The sequence below is a fragment of the Corythoichthys intestinalis genome, chromosome 16, assembly GCF_030265065.1.
Source record: "Corythoichthys intestinalis isolate RoL2023-P3 chromosome 16, ASM3026506v1, whole genome shotgun sequence".
In the NCBI taxonomy this organism is placed as follows: Eukaryota; Metazoa; Chordata; class Actinopteri; order Syngnathiformes; family Syngnathidae; genus Corythoichthys; species Corythoichthys intestinalis.
The window spans coordinates 34,099,986-34,122,016 of record NC_080410.1 but is presented as its reverse complement, the minus strand read 5'-3'; the positions used below and the strand labels follow the sequence as shown (position 1 = coordinate 34,122,016).

The following is a 22,031-nucleotide window of genomic DNA, read 5'->3' as shown; positions in this document are numbered from 1 at the left end:
ATTACTGGTGTCCAAGCTATGGGCTGTGGGCCAACTGCGGCCCACTGCCCAGTTTTCTTAGGGTCCGCAAATGTGGAAACAAGGTTGGACCTCGAAGCAGTTTATTTAATACAAACAAAAAACACCACACGCGATCGCGGAAAAGAGGAAAAAAACAAAATGGGTCCGTGACAGCAGGTCGACAGGGCTCAACAATATTAACTCGATGGTATCTAAGGCAATAGGTACAGAGCCAAAATGACAAAATAAAACACTCAAATACCTGCACAAGGTAGAGGGTACAAACGAGAGCAGCACACGAACAAAAACTCCACGCTGGCAAAACAAGTAAAAGCAACGAGACTAGACTGCAATGTGTCAAATGGCGATCAGCAAGACAATATGTCAGAGCCCTTCTCTTGGATAGCCTGCGTTTAGATACTGCTGTTGATCAGCTGGGATTAGCTCAGTGCTTCTCAATTATTTTCTGTTACGACCCCCCAAGGAAGACGTAAATGTTTCCCGCCCCCCCAAACTCTGTAAATAGTATCATTTGTCTATAATATTACTATTAAAAGTACGCCTCTGCCTCACATTGTATCCTTTTTTTCTATTAGAGAAAATAACAGAGATCAACTTATAAAGTATAACTTTATTAACATTGTTTTGTTTGTAACAGAAAAGACTTAACGCGCATCAATTTGCCTGAATTAAAAAAAAAAAAAAGTCACATCCAAACTGTAAAAATACACTCAAGGTACATTTTTTACCATTTCATACTGAAAAATAAAATCAGTAAATAATAACAAATTCAAATTGATTAGAAACATTAACTCATGAGGACAATATGCCAAAACATTTGATCGAAAAAACAAAACTGAATAGAAGGAAAAAAAAAAAGTGTCTTTGGAGAGAAGGACAGTTTTATTTTCGCTGCTCGCTGCTCCCAGTATCACCTCCAGTTTGCAATGATGTGGGGTTATTTTGCACTGAGCATGCTAATAGTGCTCACTGGTTTACTGATATAACACTGACAAAGCGGGACGATTGCTGGCAATATTCGGCACGTTTTCGCCCGAAAACAACCAAGTTGCTTATCAATGAGATTAGGGTTGATTTGGCTTCCGGCTGTCCGCTATAATCATTTTTAGACACAGTAAACAGTGGTCGTTCCTCGTCTACCACTGTATTAAATGTCACAGCCAAAAGGCAAACGGCCCGAAAAAAGCGCACTCTCGGCGGCCGAGGGAGAACCGTGGGTGAGGCCGGTCGTCGTGACGATCCCAAGCCGAAAATGGCACCTCTCGGGCGGACACGTGAGAACCGGAGAAGACAGTGGGTCGCTGCATGAGTCCGGCCGGAAAACGGCGCACAGCTCTCCAGCTCTTCATGAGTCTCTTCCGTGTGCTCTTGCTTACTTCAAAAATACTGCGCGCACTTTGAAAATGAGAGCGCCACTGCCACCCACTGAGTGGATGTGCAAGTACACTTTATACTAGTACGGCAAAAAAAAAAAGCATGTTCCCTGAGGTCACACGCGCCACCCCTGGCATCGCCCTGTGTCCCTGGGCGGGCGCGCCCCACTATTTGAGAAGTACTGGATTAGCTGAAGGTGCGATGTCGGAACGCTTCCATAGCCGGCTCTGTAACAAAACAAACTCTGACCGGCAGCAGACTGTGAGTTTTATTAGCCTGCAGCAAATGATGAAAATCAACTGCCACTATTCTTAACCAACTCCGATCCCTAGAGGGAGCTAGAGAAAATGAGGAATAGCAGTTTCCCTGAGAAAAACACTTGCATCATTTCCTCCTGTTAGGTAGACTCATGTTGTTTTAACCCTTTAACACCAGACGTGTCGGCAGCGACACATTTACACATATCATCTTTGAAGCCTCGTCGCGCTGTAATCACGTCACCCAAGTGCCACTGGTTGGTCTCATTTGAAAGTGTGGAAGTTCAGGTCCACACCCATTTTTACTTGAAGTCAACCGACTAAGTCAAACGGGACATAATTTCATTTGAGTTTTACTGTTTTATTGCCCTCATAAATAAACATTAAAACGCTGCATGGACCATGTCTTTATGTCCATACAGTGGTACCTCGACATACGATCGCTTTGACACACGATCTTTTTGACATCCGACGTAAAATTTGACTCGCCATCTGTTTCTACATCCGACGACATGCTCGAAATATGTCGACAATGCAACACCGCAGAGGAACGCACGGCGGATTTTCTTCTGTGAGAAATCAACAAAGGTTTCAAAAAGGTTGGTACAGGTTGTGAAACAAGGAAAAAGGTGACACCTTCTAAATAAAGATGCAAGTTATAGAAAACTATGAGCGTGCGGTGTGCATCCGTGAACTGGCTCAACAATACAGCTCCACGGTCCTTCTCCGACCACTGTTCGCCAGTCTTTATAAATTAAGCTGACAATTATAATTGTGGTAACATCGCCAAAGAAATTGCCAGCTTCGTCACGTTTTATCATTTATTTCACAAGTTATTCAAAACAAAACGCCTCCTGACCGCCAAAGTTGACGGTGTTCTCAAGAAAACATTGAAAGTGAAACTCTCAAGCTCACTGCTTTCAGGTGCGGTGCGTTCAGGTACAGCAAAAAACGTCCGCCACATTAGAACCCGATTCGTTACATTATTACAGGAATTATTATTATTATTATATTATTCTGATTTTTATTTATTATTTAGTTTTGCTATGTGTAATTGCTATTTGTAATAGTACCAGCAGTATTTATTAAGGATTTAGTGTAAGTTTTTGGGCTGTGGAACGAATTAATGGAATTATGATGTACTCCTATGGGAAAATCCTGCTCGACAAACGACCATTTCGACTTACAAACAAGGTCCTGGAACGAATTAACTTCGTATGTAGAGGTACCACTGTATTTCCATCATTTCTGGTCCTTTTTCAAAACCGAAAGCACCACGAAAAAGTACATATCCCAGGAGCCATCGTGAGGTCACGCAGGCCGGCCGTAATGTGAACATTTTTAATAATTGCCGAGTGAAGCGCCACCTAAGGAGGGGGTGGCGAGGGAGGCGAGGTAGTGAGCGACGGCCGGTTGGATTGAGCGAGCGACTTTGAAACGTGCGGAATGAATGAACTAAATGTAGCGCAAACTAATGCATTAAAGAGTATACGACAGGAGAAAAAAAGTCTTAAATAGCATTATTATGTGAATTAGAATCATATTTTGAGACGATTCGACTATATACAACAATTTAGCAAAGCGCAGATGACGAGAAATTAGTCTTTTAATCTGCCGGTTAGCCACGCTTACCATTATAGGGCTCTAGCGTCCCCAACAGGTGGATGACGTCAGCGGGAGACTGGGCTCATCGGTTTTACTATTCAGCCCATTGAGGGGGAATTATTCAGAACGAGGAAAACGCGACGAAGAGATCCGCAAAATGTCATTGTTTCAGTCTCTCTACTCTAATATTTTTACAGGATAATCTTTTAATAAATATGCACTTATTCAGGACGACATGGCAAAATTACTCCACAATGGTCAAAACTGTCGACTTCACCTTTACTGTCACACCTCCCGAACGATATTTTATGACACCTAAATCGGACATATGTCATTTCCCTTCCCCGGCTTCGGAGAATGTAAACAAACCAAGAGGTGTGACAAGTAGCCGACATGCTAACCCGAACCGAGTGATGTTTCAAAGTCTTCGAAGCGGAAAATCACACATAACTAGCCCGGATTATTTGACATGATGACTGGGTTGTCGATTGTCTTTGTGGATCGGCAAACCGCCCGGCGGAGAGCAATTTACAGTTCGTTCCCCAGAGGAGGGCGCCTGCAGTTGTTGTGCAGCTAACGTGCAGCTAATGTGCACGAGGAGAGCTTTTTACATGCCCATCAATGATCAAACGTAAGTAGTCCTTTATTTAAAGAAAGTTTGTAGTGTTTACTTCGTAATTGCTGTATTAATATTTGACATAATACAAAACAAGATGTTTACTCACTTCCTCGTAAGTCCAATGGTCCCACAGTAGTAGGGCTTGGCCAATATCCACGGTGAATGGGAACCTTTTGAAACTCCAAAAAGGCGCATACGCCTCTCCCTCATAAAGCAAGATTTTTCTGCAGCCATTTGGCTGGCGTGATGCAAAAAATAAACGTATTAATCCGCAAAATCAGCTGAATCCTTAGCCCTCATACACAACAGTACGGCTGTAGAGTGAAGAGGACGCCTTCAACCGTACACATCACAGCGCCCTCCTCCTCAATGCAAGACCGACAAGACCGAAGCCGGAAGTCACTCATTTTCATGGCGCGGAATTCAAAAAATTAAATAAATATAGCGATCGCTTCCACACACATCCAAGCAGTCCATATCATTCAGGAGCATAAAATACCGCGTGTATTATGAAATAAACATGCTTTTTCGTGTCACATGCACTTTAACTCAAGGTAGAGGATGAAAATTTGTCGTTGTTGTCTTCGGATGAGTCGGCGAATGAGAAGAGAGACAGGCTGACAACAGTGCCCAAACTGCGGAAGAGAGCGCTGTGTGACGTAGTGTATGACGAAGCCCCATGTGTTGTTCAAGGGGAAACTGAGTAGCATGCCTGAATAAATTGAACTGAGCTAGTTTGTTGTCAATATTTTTGAAGACTTTTTTTTTAATGTTAAATTTGATTTATTTTCCCCCACTATCAGTCTTTTCAATTTGTATATAGATGTGTTTGAGAAGCTTGATTGTATATAAAGTGGTACCTCTACATAAGAAGTTAAATCGTTCCAGGTCCTTGTTTGTAAATCGAAATGATCGTATGCCGAGCAGGATTTTCCCATAAGAATACATTATAATTCCAGTAGTTCGTTCCACAGCCCGAAAACCTACACTAAATCCTTAATAAATACTGCTGTTACTATAAAAATGGCAATTACACATAGAAAAAAACAAATAAATTTATAAATAAAAAATATGAATATAATAATGATAATAATTCCTGTAACAGTGTAACAAATCAGGTTCTAATGTGGTGGACTTTTATTGCTGTACCTGAACGCAACACATGATTGACGTGACGGTGAGATAGAGCGTGCGGTTCTATTTTAATTTCTCTTTTAATGTTTTGTTGCTGGCGTCAACTGCAGCGGACAGTTGGTGTGTTGTGTTACACAAGTTGATGGAATAAATGATTAGAAACCTGACGAAGCTGGCGATGTCTTTGGCGATGTTACCACAACAATTAGTTTACAGATATGCACACCATGCTCATATTTTTCTATCATTTCCATCTTCATTTCAATGGTAAGCGTCACCTTTTCCTTTTTCACCACCTACACTAACCTTTTTGGAACCAGTGTTGATTTTTCGCACATGAAAATCCGCCATGTGTCTGTCTTCCGGCAAAACAAAGAAACTGCGGCGCCGTCATAAGTCGTATTTTGAGCATGTCGTCGGATGTAGAAACAAATGGCGAGTCAAATTTTGCATCGGATGTCGAAAAGATCTTGTGTTGAAGCGATTGTATGTTGAGGTACCACTGTACTGCTGTTTTTATAAAGTGATGGGTGCAATACCTAACCTTACAAACCCTTTTTGTGTTAGATGATGTATATATGATATATATATAGGCTCCCCGGCTTTGGAATTCACTCCCACCCGACCTCAGGAACACAGATTCCCTCCCCCTTTTTCAATCAAAACTCACCTGTTTAGACGAGCCTATCCACAATAATCAATAAGTTTTTTTAAACTGCCCATATATTTCTTTTAGTATTTGAAATTTCCTTAAACGTTCTATACTTTCATTTTCTCGCTTTTAATATGTTTAAATGTTTTAAATAATTGTACGGCGACCTTGAGTGACAGAAAGGCGCCTTCAAATAAAATGTATTATATATATATTTATATATATATATATATATATATATATATATATATATATATATATATATATATATATATATATGTTAGGGCTGTCAAAATTATCGCGTTAACGGGCGTTAATTAATTTTTTAAATTAATCACGTTAAAATATTTGACGCAATTAACGCAGATGTCCCGCTCAGACAGATTTAAATGACAGTACAGTGAAACGCTCACTTGTGTTTTATGGAGTTTTGCTGCCCTCTGCTGGTGCTTGGGTGCGACTGATTTTATAGGCTTCAGCACCCATTACATTGTGTAAGTAATTATTGACATCAACAATGGCGGGCTACTAGTTTATTTTTTGATTGAAAATTTTACAAATTTTATTAAAACGAAAACATTATGAGGGGTTTTAATATAAAATTTCTATAACTTGTACTAACATTTTTCTTTTAAGAACTACAAGTCCCTCTATCCATGGATCGCTTTAACAGAATGTTAATAATATTAATGCCATCTTGTTGATTTATTGTTATAATAAACAAATACAGTCCTTATGTACCGTATGTTGAATGTATATATCCATCTTGTGTCTTATCTTTCCATTCCAACAATAATTTACAGAAAAAAATATGGCATATTTTATAGATGGTTTCAATTGCGATTAATTGCGATTAATTACGATTAATTCATTTTTAAGCTGTAATTAACTCGATTAAAAATTTTAATCGTTTGACAGCCCTAATATATGTATATATACAGTATGCTGTATATATGGCGGAAAACACTCAGGTGACTTGAAGTTCCGCTCTGAGACCCCCAATTTGGCCAAATTTCAAAATTGTCTGCTATGCATGTGTGAGACATCATTGGAAAGCTTAAAATCTCAATTTTCTGGGGGAAGAAAAATTTTGATCAGGAGTGCATTTAAAAAAAATGTAAACAGCAAAACCCTATCTGGAGGTGAGAGCACGCGAGAGCAGAATTACAGACGCCACGACTTTAGCGAGATATTATCGCGTGTTTACCTTGTTTTGATTCGAACTCAATTTAGCATGTATATATGAGTTTCAAGACACAGCTGTGAATGGCCACAGCTGGATTTTTGTGGTATTTTATGGGTGAAACATGGTAGTATAACAAGGGTCGCGATGCAGAAATCGCAGACATCAAGGAGTGGTCGAGATTTTCTTTTTCATATATTTACCCTTTTAAACGTTATTTTTCTATGTTTGGATCAATTATTTATCATCTAACATATTGGGGAAAATGCGACAGTAACAAAAAAATACAATTAAGCGACAGTCATGAGGTAGATATCCTTGACTTTACAGACGCCAAATTTTTCATTGTGACGTCATTTGTTTAAAGGTTTAAAATATGTGAGTGAATAATTTTTTTAAGTCGTTTTTTTTTTTTTTTTTTTTTTACTGAATATTAGACATCAATTAATGATTCTAAGCTAATAATGACAGACATTTTGAATAATAAATATTAATTACTTACCTTCTTTTTATGGCTGGGATGAAACAAAAGCGGTTGCACGACGTCTGTAAACGGGAGTTTCCAGGGTAAAACGGACAAATTAAAAATAGTTCGGGGACTTAATGCGCCTTGAATCTGCTTTGGCAGCATATGGACATATTGTTCTATCAAACACAATACTTCTTTTGGCTTAAAATACAGCAGTTTATTTTAAAGAGGGGTGCAAGAGCAGAAATTGCTTTGTCAGCCTTGTCTGTGTTTTCCGCCATATATATATTTTTCCCACTATTTTGTACTGTTAGTCTACTGTATATAAACTGTTTTGACCATAGTATGTCTAAAGGCCAAAAACGCCTATGTCCATACTTGCTGTTTCTGTTGAATTATCAAATATTAAACTATTCAGTCTTATTTTATTCTGTTGAATGTTTATCCTAACAAGTTGAATAAATATTATCAAGCTTCAAAGCGGTTTGTCGAGCGTGTTTGGCTGTCAGTAAGGCATCAATATTACAAATTTTGACCATAAAAATTGCGATTTAATTATAATTGGTCAGTGAAGAAAACAAGTTTGAACATAAAGGTTATGGTGTCCTGAAAAAAGGGACTCAATCAGGCCATTGTGAACATTTTTTTCTTTGAAATATAAAGGCAACATCACAGGCATGCAAATTTGGACAAAATAGGCCCAGGTGTTATTAAATAACATTGTTTAACAGCAACCCGGTCGTCCCATTTAACCTTCTCAATATTTTTTCTTTTTTTTGTTGCATCTGAGCTTTTCCTTGGGAAGTGAGGCTTAGATTCTTTTTAGTCTTTTTTTTCTTTGTCTGTGAAACCCTCTGAGATGTTGTTGTGATTAAGTGCGACATAAATGTGACGTGACTTGACCTTCAAGTCTAATGAGTGTACACACCCCGTAGATTCGGCTTTCCCTGTTGCAATTGCAGACTCTCTTGAAAGTAGATTCAGGATTTCCTGAGAAATAGGTCACACTGGATGAAGCTGGTGAAGTGCATATCTAGCTTCATGGGCTCCCCGCAGGACTGTGTTTTGTCCCTTTCCCTGTATTCAAACAGCTGTATTTCCGTCCGCTAAGCAACCTGAAGTTTGCAGATGAGACTTTTGAGGTTTTATTTCTCCAGGGACGATAGTCCTTCAAAAAGGATGGAGATCAAGCAGAGCTTGTGCAACTCCACAAATATGGAGCTTCATGCCCACGATCCAGAAAACAGAGGAGAGAAAGCAGTGTTGTTTTTGTCAGCCATTTCACTTTTCGTCTTAGTCCTCGTCTTTTGGACGATAATACTTATTAGTCTTAGTCATATTTTAGTAATCTCAAAATGTGTTTGTTTTCGTCTCGTTTTTTTTTTTTTTTTTTTTGGGACAAAAACTCAAGACTGATTTCGTCTAGTTTTAGTCGACGTTTACAAGAAATGTTTTCGTCTGTAAACTTAACATTTTTTTTCTCCAAATATAAATAAAGGTCTCCAACTATTTCAAATGAACATTGACGGACGAGCACATATCGAAGCGTCTATAAGGATAATGCCACCTTGGTGATAATACAGACTAAGCAGGAAAACATTATTTTCAATTAATTATACCCTTATTGACGCCACGAACGGTATGTAAAAAAAAAAGTCGTCCGAGCGTTTAAGAGGACGCTCGATTTCAGCATTAGCCTAATGCTAATGCTATGCTGACGCTACGAGTTACATTTAGTGTGTGATGATCACTAGGCACAGACCTTTAAAGGCTACGCCGATATTGCATATTCCCTCTGGCCAAGATAAGAAAATCTTACTGTGTGTGCATGGAGACTGCAGACGACACTGGTGAATCGGGGGCAGCACGTCACATGAGTGACACAACCAGACACTGCTACGATCAGTGTTGTTAACTCATTTGCTCCCAGAAACGTATAAATACGTTCTATTTTTAAATGCTTCACTGTCCCAAAAACGTATTTATACGTCTTTGACGTTTTTTTTTTTTTTTTACAAGAAGCAGCTATAGCTTGCGATCTATCTGAGAAACAAAAAAAACAAGGCTCCAAACCCATTTTAAAGCAATAAAATTATTATTTATCTTATAAAAGCATTTTATAAGACCCCCAACCCGATTCAACAGCAATGAACGGCCGGGCAGCACGGTCAGAGCGCTGGCGGCATGATGCCAGGCAGCGCTCCGACCGAACAAAACAACCGAGAGAACGGCTGGGAGGCCAGGCGCTGGACGACCGAGCAAAACGAGTGGGACCCCCAGTGCAGCGGCTCGCCAAGCAGACCCCGCAAAGACGCAAAAATGATCCATCTTTGTGAGACAGACAACGAAGAGGGAAAAGCTTACACGGCTGACATGGCAACAACGGCGTCATCTCGGCGACAAAGCGTCATCTCTCAGAAGTCATGTGTAAATAAATTGTTGCTTTGCTATCAAAAGCTCTATTTGTCTGGTTGTTCATGGTATTTTGTAAAAGGAAAACATTATTCAGATGTTTGGGATGTAACTAATGCAAAAAATACCTTTGATAAAATCAAAGTTATGTTTGAAATGCATGCGTTTACTAAAAGCTCATTTTCTCCGTTTTTTTTTATCAGAAATTGGAAAATTGCTCGAACTAAGCTATTTTCTAATGCTGATTTCTAAAGAATGGGAAAAAAAATGAACTTACTTTTTTTCTGCTGAAACAAGAGAGTCTAATCTTTCTTTTGGTGGGTTCCATGTTTATATAGCAATAGATTAGAATTTTCTGTGGGCCTTGCAAAATCAGTCAAAATCCAGAAAAACGGCCAGGAGCGAAGGGCTTTGCTCTGGTGAAAATGCCTGGGAGTGAATGAGTTAATAATGGTGTTATTTTTGTCAGTAGTGACTAGGGATGGGAATCGAAATCCGATTCCAATTCGGGACCGGTTCCGAGTGTTTCGAGGCCTCGACATCACAATGAAAAAGCCTGAACGATCCCTTTAACGATTCCTAAAGACGCGTATTGCGTCGTGACGTGTGTTGTTGTCCAGACGCATCAAACTAGCATGGCGCCAAGAACCACTCGCTCCAAAGTTTGACTACACTTCACCAGGAAAGAGTGTGAAAATGAAAGGTTACGACGGGTAAGCACGAGCATTGCAGCCATAAACATAACAATGACAGCACGTAGGTTCAAATGCTCGAAAGTGTGTCTTCACTTCACGAGGAAAAATTACAACAAAGCGACTTGCAGTCATTGCAAGGTGGAGATAACTGCATCGGGAGGGAATACGATTGCGCTGTCCTCACAGAGAGGCTAAGGCTCAGTCCTGGCTATAAAAAAAAAAAATAAAAGTGCTCAGTCCTGGCTATAAAAAAATAAAATAAAAGTCCCGGCTATACAGCTAGCTAAACTCCCAAATGACGATGCAGAAGACGTTGGTATAATTTGCTGACTTTATTCAACCATCACTTGAAGAGTGAAACTAAGAATAGAAATGAAACAAACCAATTTGGTCCCCAATAACAAACAGGTTTGCATCAACGTAAATCAGCGATGATTAGCTGCTAATAACAGTATGGTTAGCATTTGTTCGCTAGCATTAGCACATCGTTCAAACCACTACACAACTGGATTTAAGTGTCCGATCGCGAGTGGAAACACAACAACAACAACACAAAAGATGATACATACAGGCGTCGCCTCTGTAGATGTTAACATTAACAAAGAACGTAGGCTCGTAGAAGTGTTTCCCTCTCTCACTCACTTGGATGCGGCATTTCTTCTTTGGGTGTATGCGCGCTCCAGTTGTCCTCAAACTGCGGCCCGCGGCCCAAATACGGCCCGCCTCCACATTTGGTCCGGCCATTTTGAATTTTTTTTTTTTTTTTTCTCAATCGTGTTATTTATTTTCTGGCATTTTCCTTGAAGAATTCAGGGAGGGTTATTTGGTTATTATCTATTTAATTAATAGTGTTTTTATTATTAATTTCATTAATTAATTTATTATTATCATAAAGAATCCAGAAAGGGTTATTTGATTGTGGCTTTCTGAAAAACAATAATTTTTTGCATTTATGCACTTCTGCAATCGTCACACTTTTTCTGTAACAAACTGACCCCGGCCCCTCATCAGAGAAGGGAAAAGTTATGTGGCCCTCACAGGAAAAAGTTTGGGGACCCCTGCTTTAACACATATTGCCAAAGGCAGAACAAAAACCTATCTGCCAATATATACCAATATTTTTTATTTCTATTAGATAAATGTTTCAGTAAAATGTTACACATTCTTGTGTATTTGCCACTTATTACCATAGTTAACATTGAGGCTTTGGGCCTCTTTTGATCTCGTTGTGAGTTTGTAAGGTTGTGACTTCTGAGTAAACAAACTCGATGCCAATCAAAATGTTTGTTCTTTTCCCCCAAATTAGAATCGATAAGAGAATCGATAAAGAATCGAATCGTTAAGCAATATCGATAATGGAATCGGAATCGTAAAAATCCTATCAATTCCCATCCCTAGTAGTGACTAATCTGATTAATTACTTTTCCCACCTTTGCATTTTTACCGTTACTGGTGATGTGAAGGAGTGCCTTACTAGAATTTGGCTGAATGACGAGGGATGTCTGAAAGACACGGAGAGAGCAGAGTGGGAGAGTGGAGGAGGGAAGTGGGTTGTGACGCCGTTGAAAACGCGATAGGTGGCTTGGAGCGTTAGCATAGCATTTGCGTTCTTGCTAGCATTAGCATTTAGCGAGGCAAGCGTCATCTTAAACACTCGGACAACTTTTTACATACAGTTCGTGGCGTTCAGGTGGATACAATAAATTGAAAATAATGGACTGCTTTCCTGTTCAGTATGCATTATCAACAACAAGTGGGAGTTGTCCTTGTAGATGCTACAATACAGTTAATTTAGTTTTTTTATTACCAAAAATAGTCACTTGCCCTAAACTTTTCTTGAATGACGTATCCATAAACCTTGTGTGATTTAAAAAAAAAAAATCAAAATAACGAGAGCAAAGATAGAAAATAATTCAGAGCTTCAACTGTATATTGAAAAATATGTTTATACAGTGGTACCTCGACATACGATCGCTTCGACACATGATCTTTTCGACATCCGACATAAAATTTGACTCTCCATTTGTTTCTACATCTGACGACATGCTCTAAATACTACGATCTATGACAGCACTGCAGTTTCTATGTTTTCCGGCAAGACGGACGCATGGCAGATTTTCTTTTATTAGAGGAATCAACATGGGTTCCAACAATGCTCGTGCAAGTGGTGAAAAAAAAATGAAAAAACATGATGCTTACCGTTACCATTGACATGAAGATAGATATGATAGAAAAATAGGAGCATGGGGTGCGCATCCGTGATATGGCTCGCTCAACAATACAGCCGTGGACGGTCTATGACGATCCTCCTCCGTTCGCCAGTCTTTATAAATTAAGGTGCCAATTATTATTGTGGTCTTCGCAGCAAGTAAACAAAGTGAAAGTGAAACTAAAAAGGCTCAATCTATCAGCCACGCGATGCGTTCAGGTACACCATGCAAACACATTCACCACATTAGAATCCGGTTTGTTACATTATCACTGGGATTATTATTATTATTGCTATTATTATATTATTATTATTCCGATTTTTTTATTCAGAATGTATTTGTTCTGCTCTTTGTAATTGAGATTTGCAATTGTAACATCAATTTTTTATTGAGAATTTGTTTTGAAATTTGACATTTCTTATGGTTTATCTGTTTAATGGCAAAAGGTGGATTTTTCAGATGAATCTTCCATTGAATTACACCACAGTCGCTGCAAATATTGCAGGAGACCTACTGGAGCCCACTTGGATCCGAGATTCACTCAGAAAACAGTGAAGTTTGGTGGTGGCAAAATCATGGTCTGGGGTTACATCCAGTGTGGGAGTGTGCGAGAGGATCTGCAGGGTGGAAAGCAACATAAATAGTCTAAAATATCAACAAATCTTAGCTGCCTCTTACATTCCTAACCATAAAAAGGGACAAATTCTGCAGCAGGATGGTGCGCCATCGCATACTTCAATCTCTACCTCAAAGTTCCTCAAGGCAAAGAAGATCAAGATCCTCCAGGACTGGTCAGCCCAGTCACCAGACATGAACATCATTGAGCATGTCTGGGGTAGGACGAAAGAGAAAGCATGGAAGACGAAACCCAAGAATGATGATGAACTCTGGGAGGCATGCAAGACTGCTTTCTTTGATGTTCCTGATGACTTCATCAATAAATTGTATGAATCCTTGCCGAACCACATGGATGCAGTCCTTGGAAGCCGCCCATGGAAGTCATACAAAATATTAAATTTGGATCTCACAGCACCACTACTGAATTCGCTTGTTATGTAACATATTTTTGTATTTGAAGTACATTTTTTGTTCAATTGTCACACTACTTTCTGTAGGCGACAAAACATTTGTCTTGCCAAAATTTGACCTTTATGTCTTCATTAAATGATAAATCTTTTTTCAGTGAAACAAATATATTTTTGTACATTCAACATCATTTGGGAGGGTCTTACCTTTCATATGAGCCATTTCTGAAACCAATTAAATAAATAAAAGTCAGGTTATTAGCAATTGTATCTACAAAATGGATTAGAGACAAGACTTTTGTCAGGGACTGTATTTTCATGAAGGTAATTTGATAACTACATTTTTTATATCTATATGAAACAGCAGAAAATTAAAGGCAAAATATACATGATTATATTTAGTTTTCCAAATCATATGTTGCATAGCATATCCTCATGATAATATTCCATTATCGTTATATTTCATCTCATATTTGCATTTTAAAGCAGCTGCCATAAGTGGCGCTTTCTTATATTGTCTCAAATCAATATTAACAAATGCAAGTTGTCCTTCTTGTGTATGTCACAACTAAATCTTTTTGACATTTTTATGAGGCACAACCCCACATCACAAGAAGCTGCTTTCAAATTGAATATTGATTCTAATGATCTCTTTGGAGCTGCAACCGCTTGAATCTTAATAAAGCAGGGAGAAATGCAGCACAATCTCACTTTACTCCTCAAAAACATATTCAGATCTCTTGGGAAATATTTCAGTGATCTGGTGGATTTTTGTTTAGTTTTAGTTCCTTAATAAATAACTTGGGTTTTCAGTCATATCAGGTCAGCTGTAAATATTATGCTTTATCTGTAATCACTGGGAGACGATTCAACTACGCTGCCAATAACAAAGTAATTAAGCCCTACTCTATTAAATCATAATGATAAATTAACATTAAATAAGATTACGTTATGTTCAGATGATCGGCTAATAAAAACTGAGCGGCGAGCCGTCGTTTGGACACCCCTGTTATAACCACAGGGCTGAAATGGTAGAAAATAACATTATGTGTATGCAAGTAGAGTACAATAAAAGAACTTAATATTTAGTTTTACTTGTTCCTTTTTAAAAATGCCCACCGGCCACATAACCAATAAAAACAATTCAGTAGCCACATCTTAACTGCAAGTGTAATCTTTGCTCTCCTCATTTCCCTAATATCCTGAAGAAAATACTCATTCATATATTTATGACTATAGACAATTACAAAAGAAATTAAATTGGCTGGTAGCTGTATGTAGAGAGGATTGCAATAAGATGCCATGTCATGAATAATAACACAGAAGCTGGTAGTTTATTTTTAGACTCAATATGTACCCACAATTTAATGAGAGCTCTGCTGCATGACATCAAAGCCAAAATGAGCCACCTTTGCTGTAGCTGCATTTTCGAGGATTCTGATTGAAAATCGATTATACAGTGCATACATATAAAGTATATATATATAAAGTAGCAGCATGGCCTGGTGTTGCTCGGGTTTGTGTAACGTTAACGCAGTACAACCAAACAGCAGAAAAAACATACTTTCCTTAGAGAAGCAGCTGTAACGTAGTGAAGGACACCATAAAGGGTTTAATGCACAATCGCTTCTCCACCACTGTGAACAGTATTGTGGCGAGTGACGTGGAGAAGAAGGAGAGGGACAGTTTTTATGTTTCACATTTGCTGCTCTTGCCCCATACACCGTGCGACCCCAAGAGACAGCGCCTTTATTGAACAGAAAACAGCAGACATAACAAGATAAGAACATAACAACGGCAACCAGCACTCCCAGTCATGGTTGCCACAACTACCTATGAACCATTGCGGGCGTATCACATAATAAATAAGAGTCTCTACAAGAGGTGGGAATCTTTTGGAACTTAACGATTCGATTACGTTTATGATTCAGAGGCTCCGATTCGATTATAAATTGATTATTGATGCCCCCCCCCCATTAAAAAAAAAAAAAAAAATTAATGTTTTGTATATTTGTTCCAAAATTTTTCAAAAATCCTCTTAGGCTAAATAAACCAAACTACTATTTTAGTATCAAGTTACCTGTTAAAAACAGTAAATAAAATACTCAAGTGTCCATTCTGTATCAGCAGCTTTAAACTACATTGGGGCAAATAAGTATTTAGTCAACCACTAATTGTGCAAGTTTTCCCACTTTAAAATATTAGATAGGCCTGTAATTGTCAACATGGTTAAACCTCAACCATGAGAGACAGAATGTGGAAAAAAAAACAGAAAAACACATTGTTTGATTTTTTAAAAATTTATTTGCAAATCATGGTGGAAAATAAGTATTTGGTCAATACCAAAAGTTCATCTCAATACTTTGTTATGAACCCTTTGTTGGCAATCACGGAGGCCAAACGTTTTCTGTAAATCTTCACAAGCTTTTCACACACTGTTGCTGGTATTTTGGCCCATTCCTCCATGCAGATCTCCTCTAGAGCAGTGATGTTATGGGACTTTCAACTCCCTCCGCAGATTTTCTATGGGGTTGAGACCTGGAGACTGGGTAGGTCACTCCAGAACCTTGAAATGCTTCTTACGAAGCCACTCCTTTGCTGCTCTGGCTGTGTGTTTGGGATCATTGTCATGCTGAAAGACCCAGCCACGTCTCATCTTCAATGCCCTTGCTGATGGAAGGAGATTTTCACTCAAAATCTCTCGATACATGGCCCCATTCATGCTTTCCTTTACACAGATCCGTCGTCCTGGTCCCTTTGCAGAAAAACAGCCCCAAAGCATGATGTTTCCACCCCCATGCTTCACAGTGGGTATGGTGCAATTCAGTATTCTTTTTCCTCCAAACAAGAGAACCTGTGTTTCTACCAAAAAGTTCTATTTTGGTTTCATCTGACCATAACACATTCTCCAAGTCCTCTTATGGATCATCCAAATGCTCTTTAGCGAACCGCAGATGGACCTGGACGTGTACTTTCTTCAGCAGGGGGACACATCTGGCAGTGCAGGATTTGAGTCCCTGGCGGTGCATTGTGTTACTGATAGTAGCCTTTGTTTCTGTGGTTCCAGCTCTCTGTAGGTCATTCCCTAGGTCCCCCTGTGTGGTTCTGGGATTTTTGCTCCCCGTTCTCGTTATCATTTTGACGCCACGGGGTGAGGAGGGAGTTGAAAGTCTGTGTTGCCCAACGACAGCCGCAAAACATCACTGCTCTAGAGGAGATCTGCATGGAGGAATGGGCCAAAATACCAGCAACAAAGTGTGAAAAGCCTGTGAAGAGTTACAGAAAACGTTTGGCCTCCATTATCGCCAACAAAGGGTACATAACAAAGTATTGAGATGAACTTTTGGTATAGATCAAATACTTATTTTCCACCATGATTTGCTAATAAATTCTGTAAAAATCAAACAATGTGATTTTCAGTTTTTTTTTTTTCTTCACATTCTGTCTCTCATGGTTGAGGTTTACCCATGTTGACAATTACAGGCATCTCTAATATTTTCAAGTGGGAGAACTTGCACAATTAGTGGTTGACTAAATACTTATTTGCCCCACTGTACATTCAATTAATTTAATGTTGTGAATCAACTGTTAAAAGTTGTTAAAATTGCGCCCGTTATTCCATAATTTCCTTTATGTCTACTTTCGACATGAAAGTTTTAAAACTGTTTCATCATTTATAGATAGATTTATAGATAGATAAGTAATTAGGTCCACTACAACAGACCCTTTTAGAGAAGTCTACTGCTTAAGATGGTGCCTGTTTACTAGCGCGGGAAAGTGTCATTTCGCATCTAGTTCTTGGTACATGGTGTAATGCGGGCGTCGTCTGTCATTTCACATCTAGTTTTAGATATATGTGATATCTACCATAACCGTATGTTGCCGTATGTTTGTAGCAACTAGCAACTGGGCGCTGTTTGTAGCGGCTGATGGCCGCAGTCAGGAATTATTGTTTTTTTTTTTATCTAGCGGCATTTGCTGTGCATGATATTTACTCTCGGTCCGTTCCTCATTGCGTCCGGGAGACCGCGCTGACTGTGATTCAATAATCGGAATTTGGATGTTTGTGAATCGTTCTCGAATCTTCCACCCCCGAATCGCGAATAATCTAAGAATCGGAAATTTTGCACGCCTCTAGTCGCTACAGTATGAATATCCAGCCGAAATGAATCCCTGAGTAATAATCCATAAAATTGAATTTTTTTTAAATCCAGCGTCTTGTTGTGGAGTACTCAAAGCCACAAAATATCATCACAGTACATTAAAATTTGTACATGAAACCGTAAAGTTTGAAAGCCAACAGTGACATTGCAATTGCAAAAGACGGCACTGTTGCCTCCACAATCAGGGATATTCTATGCTAATTTTTGGAATCGTGGATTATTTTCCGTACGAAATGGAAACCTACAGAGATCAAATCCATTCAAGAATATTCTCATAAACAAAGTACAACTGTGTAAAATTTCGTCATAATCCGCCCATCCGATCCAGAGTCTATAGGGAACGAACACACACACAGACAAAGTTCGATTTACTGTATTTTCCACAATAAAAGGCACACCTTATAAAGATCAATACTGGCTAATCATGACATGACATTCCCTTTTTTTTTTTTTTTTTTTTTTTAACCTGTCCTGTTCAGCTGTTTTACACGGAAAATGGAAGTCTGAGTGTCCAGTTGTTCTGAACAGTTTTAATGTTTCACATTGGAGCATGACCTACTCCCATTGTGATCATTCAACGTACCTCGTTTATTAAGACATAGCAGTGAACAGGAAGGGGTTATGGGGGAACAGAAGAAAAGAAGGAGAGAGAGAGACCGAAGAAACACAAACAACAACAAGAAATACATTGAACGCCTAGAGTAACTATGAATATGTTGGTGTTATCGTCAGCTAGATGTATTTGCGATTGACATCATGTGGGGTTCCTGTTAACCAGGGAAAGCAAGAGGCGAGGGAGTCAAGAAGATAAGTGATTAGGAGGGGTGGAGTGTACACAAATCAGCCCTGAGATCTAAAACCCAGTAGTCATGTGAATCCCTTGTGAGTGTGAGCCCGATGGCATCCAACTCTACGCCGCCCCATCGCCAATCCTGGCACCGGGGTCCTTCAACCGAGTGTCCAATCACATCCAGCCATGCGCGAATCCCACCAAACATACGATAGCTAGGCCTGTCACGATAACAAATTTTAGTGTGCGATAATTATTCTCATAAATTATTGCGATATGCGATATTATTGCGCCCCCCCTAAATTTTTTTTAACCAATTAACAATAACACAGTGAGAATACAGTATATATTAATAGATCAAGTACACCCTTTTAAACGCGATAAATATTTACTCTTAAATTCAAAAATACTTTTTAACAAATCACAACTAAAAACAATAGACCATGCCTCTTAGGTAAAAAACAACAATATTGATACCGCACAGAAACACGGAATAAATAAAATGTGTTTAAATAAAAATTTTTTTTAAAAATTACACTTAATAACTTAAGCATTTAGGCAAATGAAAACTTCCCGTCATTGCTTCTGCAATGGTGTTCCATAGGGATACAATGATACAGTTAAGTCATGGTTCGGTACGATTTTTGATACGGGGGACACGATTTTCGATCCGATTCAATACATTTAATGCTCTGTAAAAAAAAAAAAATTTTTATATCTATCTATCTATCTATATATTTTTTTTTTCTTTTTCTCCAGTCGAGCAAAAATTAAATTGCCATCATATAAACATGCATTTTAGTGCATAATAATATTTATGTAATTACTTCTTACTGATCTGAAAAAAATTTGTACATAAGTGCCGAGAACAATCTTTACTGTTTGTAAAGTGAGGCAGGGCACACTGTTGATTGCTACAGCTCTCTTAGCAGCTATGTTTACTACATGAGCAAGACATCCTATTTGTGGTTCGAATCCATCTGTGTCACGTACTGAATTAACAATATTTGCAACATTGTCTATAGTCACTGGTATGGATTGATTTGGCCTTCTTAACTTCCATTCAGTCATGACAGTTTAGAATTCATCGATGTAGTATATGGACTACGTGTCCCATAATCACTTTGGGCTCATGGCATGGGACGTAGCACATCTAGTTTGCCATTTCATGATATCTAGTGTGTGCGTGCATTAAAAAGGTTAGCAAGCGCCGCTGAAGTCACGTCTGCTCATTACTACACAACACCAGCATATGCAATCGACTTTCATAAACAGGACGAGTTTGAAGCACAGCACTCTTAATGTAATTCAGCCTTCGTTGTCAAAGCGAGGTTGTTCGTAGCAGCCAAGACGGTAACAATGTTTTGGTGGACTTCGTTGTAAATATCCGGCGTTGTGCCGAAAAATAGCCGCCCCGCGTGAAATGACACTCCTGACGGGAGCGCCCACACGTCAACAAACCGCCGCGCCATAGATGGTCCACAGTCACTCCGGAGCACTGACGCGGCCGGTATACGTTGAACAATAGGATATAATGGGAACGATTGGCTCCGGCGCTAGTTTTTGCCGGACCTGGAAGGAAGATGCATTTTGCGCAGTTGGTAACGAGGAATCCGAACTTTTAACAGCATGTCTGCCGCACGTGCGCACGCACCTGCACGCAAGGCGATAAATCGCAGCGGAAAAATTACCGCCTTCATTTTTATTTATCGCGCGATAAATGGAATTATTGCATATTGCGACGGGCTTAACGATAGCCACACAGACGAGCGGAGACGCCACGCGGGCGCCACCCCAGGGCCACGGCCCGCATCCCAGCCAACCCGGGAGGGGGGGAAACAGCCCATACCTTCCCTCACAGCCCAGCAAAGGGGCCATCGTTACCCCCCAGGGATCCAAGGTGGTCTCCCGAGCCACCCGCACCCCCAATGACATGACATTCCCGTTAGCTCAACTCCATCTAGTGGATGCGTAACGCAACCTCAACCACTACTACTACTGCCCCTTAATCATGCGGTACACCCTTTATATGAAAACTATTTTAAAATATGTCATTCATTGAATGTGCGCCTTATAGTGTGGAAAATAATGTATATATAAGTATAGATATAGATAAACATATTTTAGAATTGCACCAAAAATTGGATATTTACTTTCTTCCAAAATGTAACTAAATATATTGTTTCAGTCCAAAACCCTTTTGTCACCGAAATAATAGTACCAAAACCCAAAGACTCTTTGACACAAGCAAAAAGCTCGGTAGCATGCATTTCTCGAATACACTTGAAAAGTGAATGAGGCTCAATGCAGCTATTGGCACTTACAGTGGAACAGCACTCGCGATTTTCGCTTCCCAACTTTGGCTCATTTTGCCCCCTTTGAGCAACTAAAAATGGGGTTACCAGATTGTCTCTTCCAGCTTTGGAAACTTATTTTTCTCTCAGTTCCACGTGCGGGCAAGCTGTCTTTTTCTCACTGTGACTCGACTATTATGAGAGAGATAATGTGATGAGATGTGTTGGTCTGGAGGGGTCAGAAAAATGTCCTTATTGCTAATTATGATTTTCCTTGTTCCTTCCAGAGAGACAATTCATTAAGGTAATGAATAAATAAGATTTAACAGTTGTGTGTTTACTTTCATTTATGTTGAATTGTGCATTAATTTGATACAAATTACATCCTAGGGACTTTCATGAATTAAATATCCAATAGTCAAGACCTGGTATTATCTGACTTGCTGCGGGTGGTTGCTGACATTTGTTGAAGGTTTAGCAGCGATTCTAGCAAAACTCGCTTTGTTCGCCGCCGGGCGGGTTGCCGATCAGCGAAGACAATCGACAACTCAGTCATCATGTGAAATGATCCGGGCTAGTTATGTGTGATTTTCCACCTCGAAGACATTGAAACATCACTTGGTTCGGGTTAGCATGTCGGCTAGCTGTCACGCCTCTTGGTTTGTTTACATTCTCCGAAGCCGGGGAAGGGAAATGACATCAGCCCGACTTAGGTGGCATAAAATATCCTTCGGGAGGTGCGACAGTAAAGGAGAAGTCGACAGTTTTGACCATTATGGAGTAATTTTGCCATGTCACCCTGGATAAATGCATTTTTATTATTTCATATTCCATTTAGAACAACACTGTAATTGGTCATGACCATGCCATTTATTTAGCTATTGGGGAAAAATACTTGGATAAAAAGAGTAGGAAACAAGTAAATGAATAAAATAATAATAATAATAAAGCAAAAAAGTAGAGTGACTGAAACAATGACATTTTGCGGCTCTCTTCGTCACGTTTTTCTCGTTCTGAATAATTCCCCCTCAATGGGCTGAATAGTGAAACTGATGAGCCCATTCTCCCGCTGACGTCATCCACCTGTTGGGGACGCTAGAGCCCTATAATGGTAGGCGTGGCTAACCG

At 39.3% G+C, this 22,031-nt stretch overlaps 1 protein-coding gene across 1 annotated transcript in view; it reads right to left on the bottom strand.

Moving 5' to 3' along the window:
- Nucleotides 1-22,031, bottom strand: part of rbfox1 (RNA binding fox-1 homolog 1) — a 286,556-nt gene that overhangs the window by 176,567 nt on the left and 87,958 nt on the right. The gene's annotated exons all lie outside the window — the stretch shown is intronic.